At 39.2% G+C, this 23176-nt stretch overlaps 1 protein-coding gene and 1 long non-coding RNA gene across 4 annotated transcripts in view; one reads left to right on the forward strand and one right to left on the reverse strand.

Annotated features, from left to right (window-relative positions):
- SYT14 (synaptotagmin 14) overlaps positions 1–23176 on the forward strand; it is a 189487-nt gene that overhangs the window by 144896 nt on the left and 21415 nt on the right. The gene's annotated exons all lie outside the window — the stretch shown is intronic.
- LOC145506039 (uncharacterized) overlaps positions 1–23176 on the reverse strand; it is a 77871-nt gene that overhangs the window by 23570 nt on the left and 31125 nt on the right. The window contains exons 3-5 of the long non-coding RNA XR_014053467.1: positions 13749–13851; positions 1589–1703; positions 1331–1499 (exon numbers count right to left, since the gene is read on the reverse strand). This is a non-coding gene — a long non-coding RNA (uncharacterized LOC145506039). The remainder of the gene's footprint in view (positions 1–1330; positions 1500–1588; positions 1704–13748; positions 13852–23176) is intronic.

The following is a 23176-nucleotide window of genomic DNA, read 5'->3' on the forward strand; positions in this document are numbered from 1 at the left end:
TTGAAGCTTTAATTTTATACTCATACCATATAAACTGTCCTAAATATCTTACATGGCTCTTTCATAGATATAAGACATAAAATATTTATTCTGTTATTCTATTAATATATATGTATATGTACATATTTACATTTATATATATTGCTATGTCTGTATATTAAAAGTTGTGCATTCACACTGAGAACCAATTCAGTTCAACACAGCAGGTTCATTCTAATTTGTGACTACCTTCTTTGACACTGAGAAGCCTTCTGCTGTCCTTGATGCACTAATCTGATCAATCCCTTTGTGTGTAACCAGTATCCATTGCAGCCATCACATTCTCCATATTCACACTCTCCTCCCCAAACTCGAGCTCCAGTTCCTCCTGCGGAGAAACTCTCACTGTGCTCAACCTCTGCCACCCCTACCAGTCTGCACCCTCACCCCCACCACTGCATGGATGATCCCTCAGCATGCCGAGGCGTGGCTGTGACACCCCCACCCTACATCACCTGTCTGTGGAAACAGCTTTCTAACCCTGTTTGGGATCTGACAGCTCATACTGACCCATCCTATGAATGAATGCCCTCACCCTCCTAAGCCTCTGATAACCCATTCTATTCTACTCCCCAGTGCCCTCAGCAGGAAGTCTCCCTGCCCCTGCCCAGGGGCTCTGTACCCCTCATTCTGCTCAGGGCCTGATGGCCACCACCAGGCTGCCCATCTGGACTCTCTCTCCCCGCACTAAGCGACCACTTCGTATCTTCTGCCCCACCCCAGCATGGACATGTTCCTCATCCTGCTTGGGCTGGTGTCCCGTTCCTCTTGAGGAGGCCCTCCTCAGCCTGCTTGGGCTTAATAGATTTTTTAAGTTAGTGACCCCTTTGCCAGTCCCTCGGTGTGAAGTTAAGAATAATGGTGATGATGATGTGTTTCTGCTGATAGCAACTAACTTATTTTGGCCACGAAGAACATATGCCTATACTCTGCATCACAAATAATTGAGATATTTCTTTTCTGTGTGTCTTTAAAATGGCATAATCTTAAGGTATAATCTTAAGAATATTGCATCTTGGTATAAATTTTGGCCTCTTGGGATTAAAGACAGAAACTGGGTTGGCATGGAGCTGTCCTTGGTACTGACAAGTCTTTGTGGTCTCATGGACTTTGTCTCTTCCTTACTGTTATACCTAACTATACTTCTTAACCGCTCCTGAGATTCCCCCGAGCTTTATTTGCATATAATTTCCACATAGCGTTGTGTAACTTTGTGATGATTTAATACACATCTATACTATGAAATGCTTGCCACAATAAGGTTAGTATGCCCTTTGCCTCACTTACTTACCATTTTATTGTTGTTCCGGGTTTGATCCCTGGGTCGGGAAGATCCCCTGGAGAAGGAAATGGCAACCCACTCCAGTATTCTTGCTTGGGAAGTCTCATGGACGGAGGAGCCTGGCGGGTTACAGTCCATGGGGTCACAAAGAGTCAAACTGAGTGATTGACCACCGCCGCTGCATGGTAAAAACGTTAAAGCTCTCGTCTGATAGCAATTTTCAGATATGTGGGAGAAGGAAATGGCAACCCACTCCAGTATTCTTGCCTGGAAAAATCCATGGACAGAGGAGCCTGGTGGGCTGCAGTCCATGGGGTTGCATGACTGAGCATGTGTGCATGAGGGCGGAGGGAGATGAGTTGGTAGCAATAAACTGGTAGAACTGAAAAAAAAAAAAAGTGGGATCATACAGTATTTGTCTATCTGACTTAATTTCACTTAGCAGAATGCTCTCAAGTTCTGTTCCTGTGTGGCAAATGGCAAATTTTCTTCATTTTTTTCCCCCTTTTTAAAAACTGAAATATAGTTAACATAAAAATATTATGTTAGTTTCCAGTGATTTGACATTTGCATAATGCGCGCCTAACACTTTCACTACTACATACATTATGAAATGATCATGATATCTAATAACCATCTGTCCCCATGAAAGGCTATTATAATACTATTACCCATATTCCTTGTGCTGTATATTACATCCCTGTGGCTTATTTATTTTATAATGGATTTATGGCTTCCTTGGTGGCTCAGATGGTAAAGCGTCTGCCCGCAATGCAGGAGACCTGGATTCAATTCATGGGTCAAGAAGATCCCCTGGAGAAGGAAATGGCAACCCACTCCAGTACTCTTGCCTGGAAAATCCCATGGATGGAGGAGCCTGATAGGCTATAGTCCATGGGGTCACAAAGAATCAGACACGACTGAGCAACTTCACTTTGTATCTCTTAATCCCCCTCACCTAGTTCACCCCACACACCCTCTGCCCGAATCAGTGAATCTGTTTGTGTTAGGATTTTCTTCATTGTTAAAGTGGTGTTTATATATCACATTTTCTTTATCCATTTGTCTGTTGACGAACACTTACATTCCTTCCATATCTTGGCTATGGATAATGCATGATATCTTCAAGATAGTGACTTCAAAAATAAAATTGATAGAACATATATGGTGTCTCAGATGGTAAAGAATCTGTCTGCAGTGCAGGAGACCTGGGTTTGATCCCTGGGTCAGGAAGATCCCCTCAAGAAGAGAATGGCTACCCAGTCCAGTATTCTTGCCTGGAGAATTCCATGGACAGAGGAGCCTGACAGGCCACAGTCCATGGGGTTGCAAAAAGTCGAACGCGACTGAGTGACCAACACTTTTACTTTTTCACATGGTATTGATAGTTCTGTTTTTAATTTTGGGGGAGACGTGCATGCCATTGTCCATGGTGGCTGCACCGGTTCACCTTCCCACCAGCAGTGCATCAGGTGCCCCCTTTCTCCACATCCTCGCCAGCGTTATCACTTGTCTTTTTTATAATACATATTTTGAAAGTTGGGTGGTATGAGGTCACTATAGTTTTGATTTGCATTCCCTTGATTAGGAGTGTTGTTGAGCACCTTTTCATGTGCTTTTTGGCCATTTGTGTGTCTTCTCTGAGAAATGGTCTGTTCTGGTCCGCTGCCCATTTTTAAATTGGATTGTTTGGGGGTTTTTTTGCTATTGAGTTGTATGAGTTCTTTATATGTTTTGGATACTAAGCCATTATCAGATAGGTGGTTTGCAAATATTTTCTCACATTTTACAGGTTTTCTTTTCATTTTGTTGCTCCACAGAAACTATTTAGTTTGATATAGTCCCACTTGTTGATTTTTGCTTTTGCTGCCTCTGTTTTGGTATCAGGCCACCAGAAAAATTCATTGCCAAGACTGATGTCAAGGAACTTTTCCCCTGTGTTTTCATCAAGGAGTTTGACAATCTCAGATTTTACATGTAAGTGTGTAGTTTATTTTGAATTGATTTTTCTGAGTAGTGTAAGAGAGGGGTTCAATATCATTCATTATCATCCAGTTTTCACAAAACTGTATACTGAAGAGACTGTCTTTTCATCAGTGAATATTCATAGCCCCCTTTTCAAGTATTAGTATATACTTGAGTTTATTTCTGGGCTCTCAGTTTTGTCCCATTGATACGTTTGTCTGTTTTTATATCAGTACCATACTGTTTTAATTATTATATCTATACAGTGTGGCTTGAAATCAAGAAGTGTGATGCCTCCTGTTTTATTCTTTTTCAGGATTTCTTTCTATATTCAGGGTCTTTTGTAGTTCCATAGAAATTTTAGGAGTGTTTTTTCTATTTCTGTAAAAAGAAAATGCCTTTGGATTCTTGATAGAGATTACATTGAATCTATAGATGGTTTTTGGTAGTATTGATATTTTAACAATATTAATTCTTTCATCCCATGAATATGGAATGCCTTTTTATTTATCTGTGTAGTCTTTGACTTCCTTCATCAGTGTCTCATAGTTTTCAAGGTAGAGCTCTTTTACCTCATTCATTAAATTAGTTTTTGATGCTATGTAAATGGGATAAGTTTTTTTTAATTTCTTTTTCAGAGTATTTGTTTTTAGTGTATAGAAACACTACTGATTTTTATATGTTAATTTTGTATCCTGCAGGTTTACCAAATGCCTTGATTAGTTCTAGCAGTTTTTTGATTGAGTCTTTAGGACTTTCTCTAAATAAAATTACATAATCTATAAATAGACACAGTTCTACTTCCATTCCGATTCTGATGCCTTCAGTTTCCCTTTTTCACCCTGATTGCTCTAACTAGGACCTTCAGTTCTATGTTGAATAAAAGTGGGGAGTGATTGTGTGTGTGCAAAGTTCCTTCACTTGTGTCTGACTCTTTGTGACCCCATGGACTGTAGCCCACCAGGCTCCTCTGTCCATGGGATTCTCCAGACAAGAATACTGGAGTGGGTAGCCATGCCCTCCTCCAGGGGATCTTCCCAACCCTGGTATCGAACTCAGGTCTCTTATGTCTCCTGCATTGGCAGGCAGGTCCTTTACCACTAGCACCACTTGGGAATCCTGGTGAGAGTGGTGACCTTGTGTTTTTCCTAATCTTAAAGGAAAAACTTTCATGGTTGCATGTGATATTCACAGGTTTGTCATATATGGCCTTTGTTATGTTGAGATATGTTGTTTCTTTGCCAAATTTGTCGAGTTTTTATTGTGAATTGATTTTTGACTTTGTCAAATGCTTTTTCCTGTGTGTACTGAGATGATCATATGATTATTTTCTTTCATTCTATTAATATGATATAGCACATTGATTAATTTGCATATGTTAAACCATCCTTGGATCCCAGGGTAAATCCTACTAGATCATTGTGAATGATTCTTTTAATGTGCTGCTGGATTTGGCTTGCTCATTTTTGTTGAGAGCTTTTGCATCTATCTTCATCAGGGATATTGCCCTATAGTTTACTTTTCTAGTAGTGTCCTCATTGATGCTGACCTCATAAAATGGGTTTGGAAATAGTCTTTCCCTTTAATTTTTTTGCAAGAGTTTGAGAAAGATTAGTGCTAATTCTTCTTTAAATGTTTAGTAATATTCACCAGTGAAACTATATGGTTCTGGGTTTTCTTCATGGGAAAATTGTGATTACTGATTCAATCACCTACCTAGTAATTGATCTATTCAGATTTTCTATTTCTTCATGGTTCGGTCTTGGTAGGTAGTATATTTTCCATTTATTCTAGGTGTCCAGGGTGTACTCTTTATTTTTCATTCAGTTAGTCTAACTAAAGGTTTGTCCATTTTGTTTTATCTTTTCAAAGAGCAACTCCTAGTTTGGTTCATCTTTTCTATTATTTTTCTGTTCTCTATTTCATTTATTTCTACTTTAATCTTTATTATTTTCTCCTTTATGCTAACTTTGGGCTCTGTGCTACTCCTTAAGACATAGAATTAGGTTGTTTATATGGAATTTTCTTGCTTCTTATTGTAGCTATTTATTGCTATGAACTATGGTCTTAGAACTAATTTTTATATCCCTTAATTATAGTATGCTGTATTTCCATTTTCGTTTGTCTGAAGAAACTTCTTAATGTCATCTTTAAATCCTTCTTTGATCCATTGGTTGCCCAAGAGAACATTCTGGGTTGTTTAATTGGCCTTGACTAGATGGACCTTTGTTGGCAAAGTAATGTCTCTGCTTTTTAATATGCTATCTAGGTTGGTCATAGCTTTTCTTCCAAAGAACAAGTATCTTTTAATTTCATGACTGCAATCACCATCCACAATGATTTTGGAGCCCAAGAAAATAAAATCTGTCACTGTTTCCACTGTTTCCCCATCTATTTGCCATGAAATGATGGGACCAGATGCCATGATCTTAGTTTGCTGAATGTTGAGTTTTAAGCCAACCTTTTCACTCTCCTCTTTCACTTTCATCAAGAGGATCTTTAGTTCTTCTTCGCTTTCTGCCATAAGAGTGTTGTCAGCTGCATATCTGAGGTTATTGATATTTCTTCCAGCAATCTTGATTCTAGCTTGTGCTTTATCCAGCCCAGCGTTTCTCATGATGTACTCTGCATATAAGTTAAATGAGCAGGGTGACAATATACAGCCTTGACGTACTCCTTTTCCTATTTGGATTCAGTCTGTTGTTTCATCTCCAGTTCTGTTGCTTCCTGATCTGCATACAGATTTCTCAAGAGGCAGGTCAGGTGGTCTGGTATTCCCATCTCTTTAAGAATTTTCCAGAGTTTGTGGTGGTCCACACACTCAAAGGCTTTGGCATAGTCAATAAAGCAGAAGTATATGTTTTTCTGGAACTCTTTTGCTTTTTCAGTGGATTAATTCTTGACTAATATTAATAAAATTTCTTTGAAAATTTGGGAACAAATCTATGCTGAAATATTTTCTTTTTTCTTGGCTAAATACCTCGGTAGATCAATAGGACAAAATAGGAAGTCCATAAATAGATTTATACAATTGATTTTCAGCTCAATTGCCAAAGTAATGCATTGGATAATGATTTTTTTTTCAGCCAATGCCTGTGTAACACCTGGATATTTGTAAGAAACAAAATGATCTTCCACCATGTATAAAAATTAAATTGCAATGGATCATAGCCCTAGATATAAAATCTAAAAACCTATAAAGTCTCCAGAAGAAAACAGTAGAAAATATTCTTAACCATTTTGGAGTAAGCAAAGATTTCTTGGGTAAGAGAAAGCGCTATCATGAACAATTGCACTTTCATCAAATATTTTTAAAACTTCTGCTCTTCAAAGACACTGTGAATGGAAAACAAAAAGGCAGTTCATAGAGTAGAAGAAAATACTCCCAATACAAGAAGACTTGTATCAAGAATATATATTTTAAAAATTCTTGATATTGCAGCTCCCTTTTCACCCTAAGAATTTTCTTCCTATGCTGTGTTTGCCTCCCAAGGTGACTAAATAGAAAGGGAAAAAAAAACCTTCCAGAAATGGAGCTAAGATACTTGCTTTTAGAATTACTTTCATGTAGTGTTATAAATCAGAACAATTACAATCAATCGTATTAACTGAAATCAGGGTTTCTGTACAGTTACTTTCCAAGATCCTAAAATTAATCTCAGAACTATTCTGAGGATATGGGAATAGGGAATACAATCTTTATGACTGTATTTACCTAGAATAAAAAGTGTGAAACTATTTTTTTAACTCTTAAAATAATTTTTTTAAAGCCATCATGATAATTCACAGGTATAAGATTTCAACAGATACTTCCCTAAAGAAAATAAGGCAGTTGACCAAAAGCATATGAAAGAAGTTCTTGGTATCATTAACTGTCTTGGCAAATACAAATTAAAGCCAAAGAGGTATTATTACACAATCACTAGACTATCTAAAATTGAAAAGACTAACACTACCAGCTGTTGCTAAGGCTGTGGAGGACCTGGAAATTTCACACACTGCTGGTGGGAATGTAAAACAGTACAATCACTTTGTTTCGTATTAAATTTAAAACAACATATGTGTTAGTTGCTTAGTCACGTCTGACTCTTTGCAACCCCATGGACTGTAGCTCGCCAGGCTCCTCTGTCCATGGAATTCTTCAGGCAAGAATACCAGAGTGGATTGCCGTTCCCTTCTCCACACTTAACATATACCCCAGAAATTCCTAGGTATTTATCCAAAAGAAATGAAAACATTTCAACAAGGATACCTGACTTTTCATAGAAGCCTTATCAGTGTTAGTCAAGAGTTAGAGACATCCCAAATGTCCATCAACCAATGAATACACAAAATATTGACTAGTCATACCATAAAACACAAATAAATAATAGAAATTAACGAACACTGATAGGTTAATATGGGTGGATCTCAAAAACATACTGAGCAAAAGAAGACAGATATGTATCATATGATTACATTTGTATAAAGTTCTAAGAAAGGAAAATTAGTCTATCAGTTGAAAACTAGTCTAAATCAGATCAGTGGTCATCTGAGATGGGAGAATTTTGAGAAGAGGCACAATAGAACACTTTCTGATAAAGTATTCTGCATATTGGTTGGGAGTGATTGCACGTAAATGTCTACATTTGTCAAATTTTTTAAACCGTACACTTAAAATTGCCACATTAACTTTACTGAATGATCATTTCAGATATGAGATTAATTTTAAAAAATAAAAAAATATACAAAGGAAAGAACAGAACAGATAGTAAAAATAGTACAAAGGAACAGGACAGATGTGTCAGTAATAACATTACATGTAGTTGACTACTGAAAGATAAAGACTCTCATGGATTTTTTCAAAAACTCTGTTTAAAAGAAAAATATTTAAAACAAGGTTCCTGCTAACCATGAAGAGGCTGAGAGTTTAACCTACTTCTAGTGGACAAGTTAGGCTACCACAGTTTAGTGGATACTGGCAGTAAGTTCAGTTCAGTTCAGTCACTCAGTCGTGTCTGACTCTTTGCGACTCCATGAGTTGTAGCACTCCAGGCCTCCCTGTCCATCACCAACTCCCAGAGTCCACCCAAACACATGTCCATCGAGTTGGTGATGCCATCCAACCATCTCATCCTCTGTCGTCCCCTTCTCCTCCTGCCCCCAATCCTACCCAGCATTACGGTCTTTTCCAATGAGTCAACCCTTCGCATGAGGTGGCCAAAGTATTGGTGTTTCAGCTTCAACATCAGTCCTTCCAATGAACACCCAGGATTGATCTCTTTTAGGATGGATTGATTGGATCTCCTTGCAGTCCAAGGGACTCTCAAGAGTCTTCTCCAATACCACAGTTCGAAAGCATCAATTCTGTGGTGCTCAGCTTTCTTCACCATCCAACTCTCACATCCATACATGACCACTGGAAAAACCATAGCCTTGACTGGACGGACTTTTGTTGGCAAAGTAATGCCTCTGCTTTTAAATATGCTATCTAGGTTGGGCATAACCTTCCTTCCAAGGAGTAAGCGTCTTTTAATTTCATGGCTGCAATCACCATCAGCAGTGATTTTGGAGCCCCAAAAAATAAAGTCGGACACTGTTTCCACTGTTTCCCCACCTATTTCCCATGAAGTGATAGGACCAGATGCCATGATCTTAGTTTTCTGAACGTTGAGCTTTAAGCCAACTTTTTCACTCTCCTCTTTCACCTTCATCAAGAGGCTCTTTAGTTCTTCTTCACTCTCTGCCATAAGGGTGGTGTCATCCGCATATCTGAGGTTATTGATATTTCTCCTGGAAATCTTGATTCCAGCTTGTGCTTCTTCCAGCCCAGCATTTCTCATGATGTACTCTGCATATAAGTTAAATAAGCAGGGTGACAATATACAGCCTTGACGTACTCCTTTATCTATTTGGAACCAGTCTGTTGTTCCATGTCCAGTTCTAACTGTTGCTTCCTGACCTGCATACAGGTTTCTCAAGAGACAGGTCAGATGGTCTGGTATTCCCATCTCTTTCAGAATTTTCCACAGTTTATTGTGATCCACACAGTCAAAGGCTTTGGCATAGTCAATAAAGCAGAAATAGATGTTTTTCTGGAACTCTCTTGCTTTTTCGATGATCCAGCAGATATTGGCAATTTGATCTCTGGTTCCTCTGCCTTTTCTAAAACTAGCTTGAACATCTGGAAGTTCACGGTTCACGTATTGCTGAAGCCTGGCTTGGAGAATTTTGAACATTACTTTACTAGCGTGTGAGATGAGTGAAATTGTGCGGTAGTTTGAGCATTCTTTGGCATTGCCTTTCTTTGGGATTGGAATGAAAACTGACCTTTTCCAGTCCTGTGGCCACTGCTGAGTTTTTCAAATTTGCTGGCATATCGAGTGCAGCACTTTCACAGCATCACCTTTGAGAATTTGATATAGCTCAACTGGAATTCCATCACCTCCACTAGCTTTGTTCGTAGTAATGCTTTCTAAGGCCCACCTGACTTCACATTCCAGGATGTCTGGCTCTAGGTGAGTGATCACACCATCGTGATTATCTGGGTCGTGAAGATCTTTTTTGTACAGTTCTTCTGTGTATTCTTGCCACCTCTTCTTAATATCTTCTGCTTCTGTTAGGTCGATACCATTTCTGTCCTTTATCGAGCCTATCTTTGCATGAAATGTTCCTTTGGTATCTCTAATTTTCTTGAAGAGATCTCTAGTCTTTCCCAATCTGTTGTTTTCCTCTATTTCTTTGCACTGATTGCTGAGGAAGACTTTCTTATCTCTCCTTGCTATTCTTTGGAACTCTGCATTCAGATGGGGATATCTTTCCTTTTCTCCTTTGCTTTTCGCTTCTCTTCTCTTCCCAGCTATCTGTAAGGCCTCCTCAGACAGCCATTTTGCTTTTTTGCATTTCTTTTCCACGGGGATTGTCTTGATCCCTGTCTCCTGTACAATGTCACGAACCTCTGTCCATAGTTCATCAGGCACTCTGTCTATCAGATCTAGTCCCTTAAATCTATTTGTCACTTCTACTGTATAATCATAAGGGATTTGATCTAGGTCATACCTGAATGGACTAGTGGTTTTCCCTACTTTCTTCAATTTAAGTCAATTTGGCAATAAGGATTTCATGATCTGAGCCACAGTCTGGTCCCGGTCCTGTTTTTGCTGACTGTATAGAGCTTCTCCATCTTTGGCTGCAAAGAATATAATCAATCTGGTTTTGGTGTTGACCATCTGGTGATGTCCACGTGTAGAGTCTTCTCTTGTGTTGTTGGAATAGGGTGTTTGCTATTACCAGTGCGTTCTCTTGGCAAAACTCTATTAGCCTTTGCCCTGCTTCATTCTGTACTCCAAGGCCAAATTTGCCTGTTACGTCAGGTGTTTCTTGACTTCCTACTTTTGCATTCCAACAGAATGTGGTCCACTGGAGAAGTGCATGGCAAACCACTTCAGTATTCTTGCCTTGAGAACCCCATGAACAGTATGAAAAGGCAAAAAGATAAGACACTGAAAGATGAACTCCCCAGGTCAGTACGTGCCCAATATGCTAATGGAGATCAGTGGAGAAATAACTCCAGAAAGCATGATGGGATGGAGACAAAGCAAAAATGATACCCAGCTGTGGAGGTGACTGGTGATAGACGCAAAGTCCGATGCTGTAAAGAGCAATACTGCATAGGAACCTGGAATGTTAGGTCCATGAATCAAGGCAAATTGGAAGTGGTCAAACAGGAGATGGCAAGAGTGAACGTCGACATTCTAGGAATCAGCGAACTAAGATGGGCTGGAATGGGTGAATTTCAGATGACCATTATATCTACTACTGTGGGCAAGAATCCCTTAGAAGAAATGGAGTAGCCATCATGGTCAACAAAAGAGTCTGAAAGGCAGTACTTGGATGCAATCTCAAAAACGATGAAATGATCTCTGTTCATTTCCAAGGCAAGCCATTCAATATCACAGTAATCCAAGTCTATGCCCTGATCAGTAACACTGAAGAAGCTGAAGTTGAACGGTTCTATGAAGACCTACAAGACCTTCTAGAACTGGCAGTAAGGAACTTGATTATTCTTGGCATTATAAGCAGCATTGTCAGCAACTTGTTTGCATCAGTTCCCCTGCCCTAGAGTTCCATGAGGGCATTTCAGGTGGAGCCAGATGGATGCTTGCCAATCAGATGAGATGAAGGAGAAACCTCTGCCCCACAGAGTCCCTCGGGGATCCACTTTTCTTTCACTGTGGTTGCTGTCACATATCCCCCTAGGACAGAGGTCAGCAGACTTTCTATGAAGGGCGACATAGTAGGTATTTTACACTTTGCCAACCACATGTAGTCTCTGTCACATACTCTTCTCCCTCTTCTTTTTTTTTGCAACCCTTAAAAAAACATAAAGTTCGTTCTTAGCTTGCAGACGATAGAAAAACAGATTTTGGGCCAGATTTGGCTGCACATCGTTATTTACCAACTCCTACTCGAGGACAGTGTCATCAGTGTGATTGTTTAAATGTGATTGGTCTGCAGTGCACCCAGATTCCAAGTGAAGAGAAAGGGGCAAAGTGATAGAGCATGCCCATTGTCTTAAGGCCCAGGCCTCAGAGTAGCGTCCACCTCTTCTGCTCATATTCCTTTTTCAAGAAATCTGTTACACATCCATACCTTAACTCCAAAAGAAGCTGAAAAATGGGGCAGTCATGTGCCCATCCAGAAGTGAAGAGAAAATTCTTGTGAACAGTTAGCAGTCTGTGTCACAACTAGAAAGAAAGATAGAAAAAGAAAGCAAAAACAGAGGACGGTATTGTTGTAGCCACACGTTCCAGGAAACAAACTCACCCAGGAAGGACAATGCAGATAGTGGAGTGCAGTTTATTATGCCGGCGGGCCCAAGGCAGAGTCTCCTCTTAGCCAAGGACCCCGACCAGTTTTTGTGAAACCTTATATACCCTAAGTGTACGTGCTCAAACGCACCTCCACAAATTCCTTGCAACTAGTCTGGACAAGGTAAAAGAGAGATACGATCAAAGTTAACCCATGATTCATGTGTCGTAAGCCTAGATAGTTAAACAGTGGACACTTATCAATAGGCCTGTGGTCATACCCCGATAAGCATAATGGGATTTACGACTTTGTTCTGCTACAGAGATAATTAGCATATTCTTTCAGGCGAGGAGAGCCTAGGTACAAGTCTTGGGGCTCCTTCATCGGGGGATCTGGTTTTCCAATTTGTGTGTCATTTCTATAGACCCAGGGCACAGAGCTTAAAGTCCACAGAAGGCCCAAGATGGAGTCCCGTTTTCAAGATGGAACCTGTTGTGTCTGTTTCCTCAGAAATGAAGGATTGAGTTTCAGACAGAAAAGGGTAGTTGGCTGTATTGAATGTTACCTGTTAGATTTAACATGGAGATCTCTCTGGTGGTCTTAATGAAAGAACTTCTGGAGGAATGGTAGGAGCATAATGGGTTCAGGAAAAAGTGAGAGCTGAGCATATGGGCTAATGTAGACCAACTCTTGAACCAGATTTGACACTGAATGAGGAAAACATAGAAGAAAAGAGGGGAAGGAGAGAATAGGAGGCCTGGAGGAGAGTTTGGGATCCAAAGGGTTTTTTTTTAAATAGGAGTGAGACGTGAGCATATTTAAATATAGATGAGAAAAATCCAGTGAAAAGAGAGATAAAGGATATGAGAGAAAAAGACAGGCACTATTTTAAAAAAGGCTTGAGGAAACAGAATCTAGACAACATGTGGAGAAATTGGTCTGAAATAGAAGGAATTCCTTCTCTGAGGACAATGATAAGAAGGGATGAAAGGATCCAGATGTAAGAGTTTGTGGATATTTTGGCAGGAAATTGAGGAAGATTCCATATGGTGTGTGTGTGCATGTGTGTATGTATGTATAGTGAGAAGCAAAGATAAGGGGGAAAACAGTGTCAGGTTCTTTGGGTAGAATGAATGGTACAATCATTGAGAAAAGGGAAAAATACTAGGGAAGTATAAAAAGACTGGTAGTATAGCCAGACAATGACTCAGGCAAAGTTCCAGTCCACTGAGTTGTGTGATAACTTCCCCAGTACAGTAAATTCCTCCAAGGTTAGCATTTTGCCAGCCTATTAAGTGTGTGGAATAGACAGAAAGCAGGGAAGTTTAAGTGAAGAGAAGAAGATTGAAATGATGAATCTTGATGGAGGAGGAAGTGAGAACAGGGAGAGGCTGATGAATAAAAGTCGGGCATCAATGGAATGGACGTCTAGTCAAAGTACTGGTGTTGTGGGAGTAGTAGCTGAATCAGCAAATTAGATAACTAAGAGGCTGTGCTTGACACCTGGGATTTTTCCGTAGTCATTTTGGTAAAGACCTAACCAGAGCCTCTGATGATGCCAAGATCCAAAAAATAATGAGATTGGGAGGAAGAAATCATTAGAGGTGAGAAAATCAAATACCTTAGTGCCCATGGGTGTTAGAAGGGCACTTTGTGTGGAGATTTGATTCACCTTAAGTCAGAACAGGTTGGGGGAGAGGAGAAGTCCAGGAGCCAAGTGGGAACCTTCAATAAATGCGCAGGGCTTGCTGGACGGTCTGTATCTGAAAACATAGCTGAGGGGGAAGAGGACAGGACGGTCAGATCTCACAGGCGCTTCAGCAGAACTGTGTTATACAGAAATAACCCAGAGATTTTAGAAACATATGCTTCAAATTTTTACAAAAATACGTTTGTGTCAGTGTTATGGGCAGGTTTGAGGGAACTGTATCTGACTCCATAATTTTATATCAGGCCCCAGTGAAAGCCACCTCAAATAATAAACTCTCAAGAAAGAGAGTGTGAGCTCCACTTTTGAGAGGGAATTGTATAAGACAACCTCCAGCGCCTGTGTTCATCTTCTTGGTAATCTGTGGCATCCTCACCCACCAATATCCCATCACCATCCCATCATTCCAACAATTGCTCTCCCCATTTTTCCTCAGCAGCAATTTTGGGACCTTATTGCACTCACAAATTGTGCGGGGAAAGAAATATAGCACTGAGTATTAGGATGAAGCCAAATTATAGAGATTCTTGAAAAACAGAATGGGGATTTAAACTTACTAATATTAGTAATAAATGACTATGAGACTAAATATAGTGGGTTCAGAATCCTGAGTCCTAGTCCATTTTCTTCTTTCTATTGAACCATTTGATTTGATTTGAAAGTCTCTCAGTCATGTGTGACTCTTTGCAACCCCATGGACTATACCAATCATGAAATTCTCTAGGCCAGAATACTGGAGTGGGTAGCCTTTCCCTTCTCCATTTTTGAACTATAGTTGATTTAAATATTAGTTTCTTCATTATTGAACTACAGTTGATTTAAATATTAGTTATCAGGTGTGGAGCATAATGATTCAGTATTTTTGCAGATTGCATAGCACTATAGGATATTACAAGATAATTATAGTTCCCTGTGCCATACAGTATACCCCTGTTGCTTATCTATTTTATACATATTAGTAGTTTGTTAATCTCATACCCCTAATTTGTCTCCCACCCTCGCCAACCCCCCCAGCCCCGCCTCTCTTCGTTGCTACGTGGGCTTTTCTCTAGTTGTAAAGAGCAGTGGCTCCCCTCTAGTTTCAGCATGCAGGCTTCTCATTTTGGTGGCATCTCTCATTGTGGAACACGGGCTCTAGGGTGCATGAGCTCAGTAGCCACAGGTCTTGGGCTCTGGAGCACAGGATCAATAGTTGTGCACAGGCTCAGCTGCTGCGTGGCGCGTAGGATCTTCCTGGATTAGAGATCAAACCTGTGTCTCCTGCACTGGCAGGCAGATTCTTTACCACTGAGCCACCAGGGAAGCCCACACATAAATTTTAGAATTAGCTTCTCCATTTCTGAAAAAAAATACCTTTGAAATTCTGATAAGGATCGCATTGAATCTGTTGATTGCCCTGCGGGGTATTACCATGGTAACACTGTTTTAAGTCTTCCAATCCATTAATATGAGATGTCTTTATATGGATTTAGGTCTTCTTTAAGTTTCTTTCAAAAAAATGTTTCATTAGTTTGGGTATAGAAGTCTTACACTTCTTTTGTTAAATTTATTCCTAAGTATTCTATTCTGATTGATGGTTTTGTGAATGAAATGGTTTCTTAATTTTGTTTTCAATTGTTTATTGCTGAAGCGACTTCACTTTCACTTTTCACTTTCATGCATTGGAGAAGGAAATGGCAACCCACTCCAGTGTTCTTGCCTGGAGAATCCCAGGGACGCAGGAGCCTGGTGGCTGCCGTCTGTGGGGTCACACAGAGTCGGACACGACTGAAGCGACTTAGCAGCAGCAGTAGCAGCAGTGTATAAAAACACAGCTGATTTTTTATTGAAGTATAATTGATTCACAGTGTTCTGTTAATTTCTTCTATACAGGAAAGTGATTCAGTTATACAAATATATGCCTTCTTTTTTATATTTTTTCCCATTATGTTTATCACAGAATATTGAATATATTAATAGTTCTCTGTGCTGTACAGTAGGACCTTGTTGTTTATCCATCCTTTATGTAATGGTTTGCATCTGCTAACCCTAAACCCTTAATCCATCCCCTTTCCGCTTACCCGCCCCCTTGGTAACCACAGTCTGTTCTCTATGTCAAAATACACTTGATTTTTATATGTTGTCACATGGGAGAAGAAAATGGCAACCCACTCTGGTATTCTTGCCTGGAAAATCCCATGGACAGAGGAGCCTGGCAGGCTATGGTACAAGGGGTCACAAAGAGTCAGACACAACTGAGCAAACTAAACCACCACAGTATGAAGTCTTGCTTGGACACACTCATTAGTTCTAATGTTTTTTTCCCCAGCATGTAATTTAGGATTTACTGCATTGAAGACTGTGTCATCTGTGGTAGAGATAATTTTTTTTTCCCCAATCAGAATGATTTAACAAAGGCTGTCCCATTGACCACATGTTCATCAGTTTCCCCCTCTGAGCCATCTTTTCGACTAAGCCCCTACCTTGATCGGGATCTTGTCTTTAATCAGCTCAGTCTAGCCCAGTCTTAGCCAAGAATCCTGCTAAGTCAGTTTAGGGAGAATTCCCCAACCTTTGATATCTGATCAAGTTCCTCATGCCCCACTCTTGATACGTAAGTCTTTGACCTGCCTTTAACAGAAATGCTGTTAAGCCAGTTCAAGAAGAATTTCCCTCCCCATGATGTCTCTTCTTGGAAATTTTCCATTGACTGATGCCCTCACTCTGCTCACTGGCTACGAATCTGCAGTTGTCTTTGCTGAATTTGGAGTTAAACCTGATCTCTTTCCCTAGCTGTGATCATCTTAACAGCCTTTTATTTATTTTTCTTACTAATCGCCCTGACTAGATCCTCTAGTACAGTGTTGAATAGAAATGTTGAAAGCAGACATCCTTGTCGTTTTCCTGTTCTCAGGGAGAAAGCATTCAATCTTTGACAACTAGTGGGAAAAGTGAAAGTGTTAGTTGCTCAGTTGTGTTCAACTCTTTGCAAACCCATGGGCTGTAGCCAGTCAGGCTCCTCTGTCCATGGGATTTCCCAGGCAAGAATACTGGAGTGGGTTGCCATTTCCTTCTCCAGGCGATCTTCCCAACCCAGGGATCGAACTCGGGTCACCTACATTGCAGGCAGATTCTTTACTCTCTGAGCCACCAGACCTTGCCTTTTCGACAACTAGGTATAATATTAACTGTAGGTTTTTCATATATGCCTTTTATCAAGTTGAGAAAATTCCCTTCTATTCCTAGTTTGTTTAGTGTTTTTATCATGAAAAGGTGTTGGATTCTGTCAGATGCTTTTTTCTACATCTATTAGGATGACTGTGGTTTTTGTCCTTTATTCTGTTATTATGATATATTACTTTGGCTGATTTTCATACATTAAATAGATATTACATTCCTAGGATAAATCCCACTTAGCCATGATATATAATCCTTTTTATATGTTACAGATTTGGCTTGCTAGTATTTTAGTGAAGTGAAGATGTTTATGATATTCATAAGAGACGTATATCTGCAGTTTTCTTTTCTTGTGATATCTATGCCTGGCTTTATAGTATTACTGACCTTAAGGAGTGAACAGGGAAGTGCTTCCTCCTATTATGTGGGACAGTTTTTAAACAATTGGCAGTGTATTTGTTTCCTTGGGCTGCCACAACAAACTGTGTGGCTTAAAACAACAGAAATTGATTCTTTCACGGATCTTGGGGGCTCAGAAGTTTGAAATCCAGATGTTAGCAGGATTGATTCCTTCTGATGGCTCTGAAGTAAAATTTGTTCCATGCTTCTCTTTTACTCCAATATGATCTCATCTTAACGTATGTGTTAATGAGTCTGCAAAGACCCTGTTTCCAAATAACTTTACACTTATAGGGTAACAGGTGTTAGGGACTTGAGCATATCTTTTGGAGGGCTCATTCAGTCCACAACAGGTAGGATTTACCAGTGAAGGTCTGGGCTTCCCATTGTGGGAAGTTGTTGTTTATATTTTTTATTATTAATTCAGTCTTTACTTGTTATAGGTGTTGAGATTTTCAGTTTCTTCTTGAGTCACTTTCAGTATTGTGTCTTCCTAGGAATTTCTCCATTTCATTTAGTTTATCTGCCTTGTTGAATTGTGTGTCATAGTTTCTTATAACCTCTTTTACTTCTGAAAGTTCAGTAATGATGACCTCTCTTTCATACTTTCTTTAGAGTTTGAGTGCTCTTTTGTTTTGATCACTTTAGCTACAAGTCGGTGGATTTCACTGATCTTCTTTTTATTTATTTATTTTTTAATAAATTTATTTATTTTAGTTGGGGGCTTACTTTACAATATTGTAGTGGTTTTTGCCCTACATTGACATGAATCAGCCATGGGTTTACACGTGTTCCCCATCCTGAACCCCCCTCCCACCTCCCTCCCCATCCCATCCCTCTGGGTCATCCCACTGCCCCAGCCCTGAGCATCTGTCTCATGATCTTCTTAAAGAGACAGTTTCAGTTTTGCTGCTTTACTGTTATTTTTCAGTCTCTCTACTCCAGTCTTTATAACTGTTCCTCTGTTTCTCAATCTTTATAATTTTCCAGGTTTACTTTGCTCTTCTTTTCTAGTTTCTTCAGGTAGGAAGTTAGGTTATTGATTTGAAATATTTTCTTTTTTTTTTCAATAGGCATTGCCTGCTATAACTTCCCTCTAAGCTAGTTTTCACTGTCTCCTTTCTGATTTGATATGGTGTGTTTCTATTTTTATCCCTCTCCACCTTTTATTCTAATTTTCTTCATAATTTTATCTCTGACCCATTGGTTATTTATGAAAATGTTTTATTTATACATTGTGACCTTCCAAAAATTCCTTCTGTCAGTGATTTCTAATTTAATTCCATTGTCATTAGAGACCATAATCTGCATGATTGTCAGTCTTTTTTAATTTATTGAGACTTGCTTTTGGCCTAGTAGATGGTCTGTTCTCCTCTATCCACAAAGAAAATGTTTTGTGTGTACTTGAAAACAGCGAGTTCTGTTATTGCTGTGTAGAATGTCCTGTAGATATCGTTTAGATATAGTTGGTTGATAATTTTCAAGTCTTCTATTTCCTTATTGATCTTCTACCTAGTTTTTCTATCCATTATTGAAAAGGAAGTATTGAAAGCTCCAACTATTATTGTTGAGTTGTCTGTTTCTAATTCTGTCACTTTTTGCTTTATACTTTAGAGGGGATATTCTGTATTTGGTGAGACATTGTTCTTATTCTTTAATTCTTTAGACACAGCTTTCTTTAATTCTTTGAACATATTTCTGTTCAGTTGCTCAGTCGTGTCTGACTCTTTGTGACCCCATGAACTGCAGCACGCCAGGCTTCCCTGTCCATCACCAACTCCCGGAGTTTACCGAAACTCATGTCCATCGAGTTGGTGATGCTATCCAACCATCTCATCCTCTGTCGTCCCCTTCTCCTCCTGCCTTCAATCTTTCCCAGCATCAGGATCTTTTCAAATGAGTCAGTTCCTCACATCAGGTGGCCAGAGTATTGGAGTTTCAGCTTTAGCATCAGTCCTTCCAATGAATATTCAGGACTGATTTCCTTTAGGATGGACTGGTTGGATCTCCTTGCTGTCCAAGGGACTCTCAAGAGTCTTCTCCAACACTACAGTTCAAAAGCATCAATTCTTCAGTGCTCAGCTTTCTTTATCATCCAACTCTCACATCCATGCATGACTACTGGAAAAACCATAGCTTTGACTAAACAGACATTTGTCAACAAAGTAATGTCTCTGCTTTTTAATATGCTGTCTAGGTTGGTCATAGCTTTTCTTCCAAGGAGCAAGCATCTTTTAATTTCATGGCTGCAGTCACCATCTGCAGTGATTTTGGAGCCCAAGAAAATAAAGTCGGACACTGTTTCCATTGTTTCCCCTTCTATTTGCCATGAAATGATGGGACCAGATGCCATGATTTTAGTTTTCTAAATGTTGAGCTTTAAGCCAACTTTTTCATTCTCCTCTTTCACTTTCATCAAGAGGCTCTTTGGTTCTTCTTCACTTTCTGCCAGAAGGATGGTGTCATCTGCATTATCTGAGGTATTGATATTTCTCCTGACAATCTTGATTCCAGCTTGTGCTTCATCCAGCCTGGCATTTCACATGATGTATTCTGCATATAAGTTAAATAAGCAGGGTGACAATATACATCCTTGAGGTACTCCTTTCCTGATTTGGAACCAGTCTATTGTTCCACGTCCAGTTCTAACTGTTGCTTCTTGACCTGCATACAGGTTTCTCAGGAGGCAGATAAGATGGTCCGGTATTCCCATCTCTTTCAAAATTTTCTACAGTTTGTTGTGATCCACACAGTAAAAGGCTTTGGCATAGTCAATAAAGCAGAAGTAGATGTTTTTCTGGAACTCTCTTGCTTTTTTGATGATCTAATGGATATTGGCAATTTGATCTCTGGTTCCTCTGCCTTTTCTAAATACAGCTTGAACATCTGGAATTTCACTGTTCACCTTCTGTTGAAACCTGACTTGGAGAATTTTGAGCATTATTTTGCTAGTGTGTGAGATGAGTGCAATTGTGCAATAGTTTGAACCTTCTTTGGCATTGCCTTTCTTTGAAATTGGAATGAAAACTGATCTTTTCCAGTCCTGTGGCTAGTGCTGAGTTTTCCAAATTTGCTGGCATATTGGGTGCAGCACTTTCACAGCATCATCTTTTAGGATTTGAAATTGCTCAACTGGAATTTCCTCACCTCCACTAGCTTTGTTCATAGTGATGCTTTCTAAGGCCCACTTGACTTTGCATTCCAGGATGTCTGGCTCTAGGTGAGTGATCACACCATCGTGATTATCTGGGTCATGAAGATCCTTTTTGTATAGTTCTTCTGTGTATTCTTGCCACCTCTTCTTAGTATCTTCTGCTTCTGTTAGGTCCATACCATTTCTGTCCTTTATTGTGCCCATCTTTGCATGAAATCTTCCCTTGGTATCTCTAATTTTCTTGATGAGATCTCTAGTCTCCCATTCTATTATTTTCCTCTATTTCTTTGCATTGATCACTGAGGAAGGCTTTCTTATCTCTCCTTGCTATTCTTTGGAACTCTGCATTCAAATGGGTTTATCTTTCTTTTTCTCTTTTGCCTTTAGCTTCTCTTCTTTTCTCAGCTATTTATTTAAAGGGCTGATTGAAAATCTTACTTGTCAAGTCAAGTATCAGGGATTCCTCAGGAGAGTTTCTACTGACCGCTGTTTCTCTTGTGGATGAGCCATATTTTCCACAAGGTGTCAGTAACTTTAAGTCATAGCAATTATAGCAGTCATTTAGCATGGGACATCTACATTTGTTAAATGTTATGCAAATTGGTGTTTCCCCTGGTAATCCAGTGGCTGAGAACTCCATGCTCCCAATTCGGGGACCCAGGTTTGATCCCTGGTCAGAGAACTAGATTCCACATGCAGCAACTAAGACCACCGAAGCCAAGTAAATAAATGTTTTCTAAATGTTATGCAAATTGGGAGCATATTATATTTATCTGTTCCCACTATCAGATTGTATGTTCTTAATAAGTGTGAGTCACTGTCGTGTCCAACTCTTTATGACCGCATGGTCATAGCCCATGGCTATGGCTCCTCATAGCCAGGCTCCTCTGTCCATGGGATTCTCCAGGCAAGAATACTGGAATGGATTGCCATGCCCTCCTCCAGGGGATCTTCCCAACCTAGGGACTGAGCCCAGGTCTCCCACATTGCAGGCAGATTCTTTACCATCTGAGCTACCAGGGAAGTCTTAAGTCGTTGACAAATTTCACGTATTATTTAGCACTGCATTCTGTATTTTACCATCCACATTTTTATAGTCTTTCAGCCTACTGTAGAGTTACTTAACTATAATACTAAAAAGTGTAAGTTTTGACTTCTCAGATTAAAAATATATTAGAGAAACTGGGTCAGCAGGGGGCAGCACAGCCTTATAGTGTTTAAAATTTGGTCGTTCGTATGGACCATTCAGAAACAGAAAAGTGTAAAGACAGTGTGGTACATGATTTTTCAAGTTTCTCAAGCATTCACATCCTTTATTTCAAATGAAATATTATTGGTAACCCAAATATATAAAGTAATTTTACTAACAGAGATCTCACCTTGTAATATTTATTATAACATCAAACACAGAATAATGGATCTGTTTCTTGAACATAAAAATGTAGAATAAAAATTTTGAGATAGTATTAATACTATTTCTATCTTTCTTTTATAAATAAGGAAATTGAGTCTCAAGGAAATTTAAAAACATGTCGAAGGTCATCCAGATGGCAAAGCGTCAGAGCCTGCATATAAACCCATTGTCTTACTTCAAAGCACGCGCATGGGTGCTCGCTCAGCTGCTCAGTCGTGTCCGACTCTCTGTGACCCCATGGACTGTAACCCGCCAGGCTCCTCTGTCTATGGAATTTTCCAGGCAAGAAATAGCATGGATACTTACAATTATACAGTTGCTGATAATATGTTTTAATCTTAACTTCAGCTCTTAAGTTCAGTCCAGATTATTTTTTTTAATATTACACAACAAAAACTAAGTCTGATTCACAGAGATAAAGAGTTACAAATGGTACCTCTTTTTAGACAGCTTGCTGTGCCGTCTCCAAGTACTACTTCTAAATAAACAGAAATGGCAGGCAGGTAAATCTTTGGCCCAAAATACAAAATTAAACCTTCAATAAAAATAAATGCAGTAGTACTCTCTAGTTTGTTAGCGTTCAGTTTAACTACCAAGAAAGAAGACAGTTATTTCAAGTTTTTTAGATAGAGCATGGAGATGCTAAGTACCTTGTGTAAAGTCATATTCCATAACTGACAAACCCTGGTAGTCTGACTCCAGTGTTTCCTTTCCTTACCAGTATGCTGTATCACCTCTCTATTTAAATTCTCATTTATGTGCATTTATAGTTATTATTTTCGATTTTAAATAGTTTAAATTTTTTTTCAAAGTGAAATTCAGTAGATTCCATTAACCACAGTTAGAAAACCAGTAGCCTTTGGCTAATAGAATATAACCAAAATTTAGGAAGCATTTTGTAATATTGTGTTGGCCAAAAAGTTCATTTGAGTTTTTTGTAAGAGTTTATAGAAAAACCTGAATGAACTTTTTGGCCAACCCAATAATTTTGGGCTGTTGTTATCATTAAAAAAAAAAAATTACATTTCTAGTAAGAACGCAGATTCAGATCATCTCATTTAAAACAAATTGTTTAGAGGAAAATTTCAACATATTTGGAATATACTAGTAATTGCACTGCATAGGAATAACTGTGATTCTAGCAGTCTGTGAGCTTAGTGACCAATTTTAAAAAGCTTACGCCTCCCACAGGTGTTTATGTGAGGAGTTGTATGTATTTCTGGGGTGCAGCATCTGTACTACCTCAGCAATACATATTTCTGGTGACTC

The sequence above is a fragment of the Giraffa tippelskirchi genome, chromosome 5, assembly GCF_054371585.1.
Source record: "Giraffa tippelskirchi isolate mGirTip1 chromosome 5, T2T-mGirTip1v1.2.pri, whole genome shotgun sequence".
Lineage (NCBI taxonomy): Eukaryota > Metazoa > Chordata > Mammalia > Artiodactyla > Giraffidae > Giraffa > Giraffa tippelskirchi.